Here is a 6000-nt window from a genome sequence, read left to right as displayed (position 1 = left end):
GATCCAAATGCACTTGATTCATATACATGTTTAATGAACAAAGTATCAATCCATGTTGAATATTTACCGAAAAGCATGATATACAATTCCTGAAGCTAACTAAGAATAGCTTGAGTGTTCTCGTTTGTCCAACACTTATCCCGGTAACATTTGGAGAGTGAAAAGCTGCAGAAAGCGCAAATTTTGGTCGTGCTTTAGTCCGCAAATAAGCATATTTGTATTCCTATAGGATGATGAACAAAAAATAAACTCCTGCATTGAATTGCAATACTTGTGCTTATCTATTGCAGAGTATGAAAAATATAAATATTTTTTCTTCGAATGGGATGCTCGCTAAGATGCAAGACTAACGATGAATATGCTACCATCGTTTCTTACTACATGACCTCACCTAAGCTGGTACCTTCATGTCATGTAGTGTGAAAGGACCAGGGATTGTATAATTATCGTGTGGAAAAGAACCAAGAAGTAAAAGCCGGTTACTATACCAGCTTCTTATGTACTCCCTCCGGTCATTTTTAATTGACTCAAATTTAGTACAAAGTTGTTCTAAATCCGAGTCAATTAAAAGAGACTGGAGGGAGTATTTCTGATTGTGTCCAGGCAATAACTCAAAGCTACTCCTCCAAGGTTCCTTATCCACCTGTCAATTTGATCAAGTTATCAAACACTAGAGCTGGTCTGATTCAGATTTCATTCGCACATGTAGAAAAATTGTTGTCTATTATAACCTGGAACTACAACAAATGTAGAACTAGCTAGCCCGCAGAAGCTTTACGCACACCCATAAAGCTGGAAATGCATAAAGGTAATTTTTTCCTAACAAGGAATGCTTTCAGGTCTTGACGGAAAGTAGCTTGACACGAAACTACGAGGACATATGTAAATCATGCCTAGTCTAAATTGTGAAAATCATCTCTAGTACTAGTTAGCAAAGGATATCATCAATCATATAAATGTCCAAAGAGCTCTATTGATAAAAATGGTCAAACTCCCAGCCTTCCGAATTCAACACACACATCACTAGTATAAAGTGAATATACCATTTCCAGTCAAAAGAAAATAAAAAAGACCATCTCCTGTACATAATTCAGTTGCCAACTACATAGGAGGAATGCAAAATATCTAGAAAATACTCCCTTCCAAAGCATGAACAGATTCCTTTTACCCAGTATTTTGGGAGAAAACGAATCACTTAAGGTGATGGAAGTTAATAGAAGAGGGCTTTTTTTGAGCTGGAGGGCATTGTTGTGAGCATGTAAGTTGAGTTTTAAGAAAAAGCTAGGCCACTAGAACTTTCAAGCCAGAGGTTTTAGCTAGAGGTTTTAGCTGGTACCTCCAAGCCACGTCTAACTCCACTTGCCTCTTGTTGATGCTGCTGCCTCGCATCCCCAAGAGCCAAAGCAACCTGCAAGGAACATGGTGTGATTAGAAAAACATTGCACCAAATAGTGTACAAGAAGCGAGAGATGAGCTGAACTAAAAACAAGAAACTGTCAAGTTGTCGTACATATGACCATTTGACAAAATAAATTATTTTACTTGAGTACCATCTATTCAGGTTCCATGAAAAGAGCTAGAAGCTACATAACTTATTTAGTACAAATTAATAGATTTGATAGGAGTTAATGGATATTGGATAATCCATCATTTAATAATATAGAATGAACCTGAATAGATTACACTGCTGATACACTCATGGTGGAAAAGAGGAATCCAAAATCAGTTATTTAATAATCATCATGTAATATACTAGCAGGGTATAATCTGGAGGAACATTAACAGATAAAATGAACCTGAATGTGCAGAATATATGTATGTATGTCCAAAAGGTTTAGAATGGTAGAAGTGATTTAGATATTAGGAGGAGTCAATTTGCGACCAAGCAAGACAAGCCTACTACCCACAAAAAGAAAAAGAACAGACAAGTAAGACTGCGTGCTAGCTTATCATCACATAGCACAAGCTACCTACACTTGATAGTCTAGAGCGAAGAAGAGCAAAACAACAGAAATCAAGTAAAGCCATACCAAGAAAACATCTCAACTTTGCAAATTCTTAACCAAAGCCATCCGAAGATGGTACTCGACCCACGGCGCGCAACGGAGTCCATCCACCGCAACACCACACACGACAGCGTAAGGTTATGCTCTCTCGAGTTTGCGACAACGCCTCGACCTCCTCAGGGCACTCGAGTTGGTATTGCTCGCAACGTAGTATGCTCTTGGAGTGAAGTCTTTGGCTTCAAAGCATGAGCAGTCCTGCATGAGAAATACAGTAGGGTCAAAATCGCCGGTTACACCTACTACTACTCGCTCACTCTACACTGGAAAATTGGCACCAAGACTTACCCATGGGTCTTGCTGTACTGGCCATCATGGGCATGCCCAGGGTCTTCCTGTGCACAAAAATAGTGCACTATGATTTGAAAATGCTAGCTCAAAAAGGCTGCAAGAAAAAGGAACATGATGTTAAACTGTCTAGATCGCACCGTGCTCATTCAGCATAGGCAAGCCTCCTGTTACAGAGAATAGAAGGTTGTGATGGCAAGCAAACTACACTGCACCCTGACTTCCCTCAAAACAAATTCAGTCCCTAAATGAACCGAACCAGGAAGTCATCAAACACAATAATATATTGGAAAAAAATATATGTTCCTTTGTTAGGCATGAATTCTCTATACATGCTTGATACAGAGACAACAAATACCTAGCGGCTTAAATTATCATTGGTCTACGTCACATTGATCAACCAGGTACGAGATCACTCAAGTTCAGCACATCTTACATTATGCACAAGGCAATTTAGAGTTACTATACACATTTTTGGAAAATACTTGCTGATTTGAAATGCCACTTATACCGTACATATCCAATTATATTCTGACAAATGCAATACATTAGTTAATATGTTTTCGAGCTTTAGAGAAGATCAAAAATGAACTCTTTGCAAACAATAACTTGCAGCACTTGTTCAACGAACTCGCGTCCACCGTTATGGTACCGACGGCTAGCTTCATCACCTTCAATGAGTGTGGGTATGTAATTAACGGCTCTTGGCGTACTCGAAGACGTCGGACTGATCTTGGGACCATTTTCCACTCGATCATGCTTCCTGTGTTAGAGTTCGGGGTGTTGGGAACTGAGGACAGCTCTTCCATCTCCCGCCCCAGAGGAAGGTCCGGCACGAACTTTTCACCATGCTTGTCACGGATAGCATTGGCAACCTCTGTTTTCAGCATCAAAAGGGGAAAAGGACAAGAAAGGAAATCGTGATGGCCAGACTTGCATGCTAGCAGGTTCCGCCTACCCAAGACTAGTACTGCTCTTGCATTCTCACCGTGGAGCACGACAGATGGGCAGCTAGCCGGATGATTCAATCGTGGGAATCTAACTAGGCTGTAACACGTACGTAAGAGGAGGCAGGGGGTGGGGAGGGAAGAAAATACCTTTTGCAGTTGCGTGGCTGGTCGACGTCTCCCTTGAGCTAGCTCAAGACCGGAGTGGATCGGGCAGCCTGCGCGTCCCCCTCCAATTGGGTCGGTGTTCCGAATTAAGTCCGGACCAAATTAAGGGAAGGGGATGAGCCCCGGCGTGAGCAAATCGGCAGTTGAAGACGAAGGGCATAGGATGAGGGAGGAGGGGGAGGGGCTGACCGAGGTGCGTCGACGCTGGAAGGCCTCCATGCCGGCGACCGGTTACCCGGGTGATCGATCGATCAGCTGGAGCGGCGCTTGATGCCGCGGACGAGCATAATATGACCGTGGCCGGGGATACGGCCGTGCGCGGGGAGGGACTCGAGTGGGTGGGTGCCGCCGTGCCGGCGAGCGGGGATGCAGGGGCCGGCGACGCGGGCGATGGAGGAAGAAAGTAAGTAAATAGTGCTCATCAAAGATTGATTGCCGCGCGTTTAGCGAGGCGACGGAGAAAATTGGAGACTTTATTATTAACTGCCCCCGCTGCATGTGTTAATCGGACGATGTTTTAGCTAGCAAGTTTAGATTACCGGCCATCATCGAATTAAAAAACAAAACTACCGGCCCCTCCGCTCACAATTAGATCGTGTTTTAAGTCTAGTCAAAGTTAATAAAATTTGATTGGATATTTAGAAAGAAAAAAAAGTTGACATCTACAATATATAATTTATATAGTACTAGTAGAATCGACCTAAACTATATTTTCATATCAACAAGCCCAAGGTTTGCTCCCTTTCTCTGTTTTACACCCCTTCACTCTTTCCGTCCTTCTCTCGCCGCCCGGCCGAGGTGGTGAGGGGTGGGGAAGGATGATTTCGGGCGGTTGTGATTCAGAGAGGAGCAGGGGCCTCTTCCTCCCGGTGACTAGGTGCGGCACCGGCGATGTCAATTATGCCCCTCAGGTGGGGGTGGAAATCGCATGCTCCTCCTGCCGAGGCCCTCGGTAATAAGCACCTCTGGGCGCAGAGCTGCATCCTCGGTGTCCTCGACATCGACCTGGCAGCGAGGAGGAAGATGAAGACGGTGGCGACGTCGTTGGCTTCTGCGGCCAATTTGTGCCGAATCCTGGCTTCTCCGAACTTCTTCGCCCGCCTTCTCCCACCCGTGGCAGGAGTGTTGTGCTAGAAGGCGGGCTACTCGACATCAACGGAGCTATTGAGAATTCCTGTGTCTGGGATTTCCGAAGCTTGGAAGCAACTTCGGCGAGCTTCATCTCGACGGCTGCATGTCGTCTGTTAAATCCGGTGAGCTCCGGCGTCCTTTCAACCTCCATCAGAGGCCTTCTTTTAGGTCGGCGGCCGCGCCCAACGCCGGCATTGAAGCAAGTGGTTCCGTCCCCGCGGCGGTGCTCGGCGACGGTGCAGCTGACCTCTGGGTCGGCAGAGGAGATAGGGAGGGACTTGATTGCTTCTCGTATCTTCCAGAGAGGTCTCCTCCACATAAATCGGGACCTATGTATTATTTTCTCAATCTTTTGGGGTCTTGTGTAATATTGTACACCTCCACTCTTTGTGTTTTAATATAAGCTTTCAGGCCCTTCTGTGGCTCTCCTTGTTAAAAAAACCCTAACTTTACTTTACAACATTTACGTCACTAACCTCATGTCACTAGATCTATTTTCAAATTTAGTTTCGTAATCTACCAATCTGACATCGTATATGTCGGTACTTATTTCTATAAAGTTGATCAAATACAAATAAGATTAATTTAGAAGAAAGATAGAAGTACACTTATTCCTGGAAAGGGGGAGTAGCTACTACTAGTAGCTAGAGGACAACATGCATCAAGATGAGATTCACTCCACACGAATCATGCATGGCATTCGACCACTAGCTAGAACAAGGATGGCATTCGACCACACGAATCATGCGAATGGCGGCCAACGCGGGCGATGGAGGAAGAAAGGAGATCCGGGGAGACGGCTCTCCGTAGTGTGTCATTAGATGGAGAGTGAATCGAGGATGCCGCGCATTTAGCGAGGCGACGGGAAAAATTGAGACCCCCGCTGCATGTACCGTACGTGTTTATCAAGGGACGACTCTCTAACTTTCTCCTTGTGTTTTGCGCATGCACACGCACGCACGCGTAAGATTAATAAAAAGTCGGAGAAGTCCAAAAGCTAGCACTGATCACATCCGTGCTCTCACAAGGAGATCGCGTTTGATCTCAAAAAAAAAAACTAGATCGCGTTTTAAGTTTAGTTATTAAAGTCAACAAAATTTGAGTCAAACTCCCTCCATCCATGGGTAATTATACCTTTAGCTTCGAGTCAAACTCTTTTAAATTCAACTTTACTTTATACGTAAAGCGGCGTAGCAACATTTACGTCACTTAAGATTTGTTTAGACGCAACAAGGTGAGGAATGAACAGGGCGCGTAATGTTGGCTTAGGGCATCTCTAATGGCCGCACGCATTTCGAACGTCTAAAATGGCCGCGGGCGCGTCCGTTTGCGTCGGTCAAAATGGTCAAAATCGACCGCGCTGTCTGCTTGCGCTGGTGCCCCCAGCTGCACGGCGCAATTTT

At 44.7% G+C, this 6000-nt stretch overlaps 1 long non-coding RNA gene across 2 annotated transcripts; it reads right to left on the bottom strand.

The window, feature by feature from the left end:
- LOC139830761 (uncharacterized) lies at positions 1–2154 on the bottom strand. 2 transcript variants are annotated; one of them, XR_011744237.1, is made up of 3 exons: positions 2091–2154; positions 1337–1408; positions 1–643 (listed from the first exon to the last, which is right to left on the bottom strand). It is a non-coding gene; the product is annotated as an uncharacterized lncRNA (long non-coding RNA). The 2 variants fall into 2 exon arrangements; XR_011744236.1 differs by lacking the exon at positions 2091–2154 and adding an exon at positions 2031–2085.
- Between the last annotated feature and the right edge of the window lie 3846 nt (positions 2155–6000).

Source organism: Lolium perenne, chromosome 4 (assembly GCF_019359855.2).
Source record: "Lolium perenne isolate Kyuss_39 chromosome 4, Kyuss_2.0, whole genome shotgun sequence".
NCBI classification, from domain to species: domain Eukaryota; kingdom Viridiplantae; phylum Streptophyta; class Magnoliopsida; order Poales; family Poaceae; genus Lolium; species Lolium perenne.
This window is presented reverse-complemented; position numbering and strand designations above follow the sequence as displayed.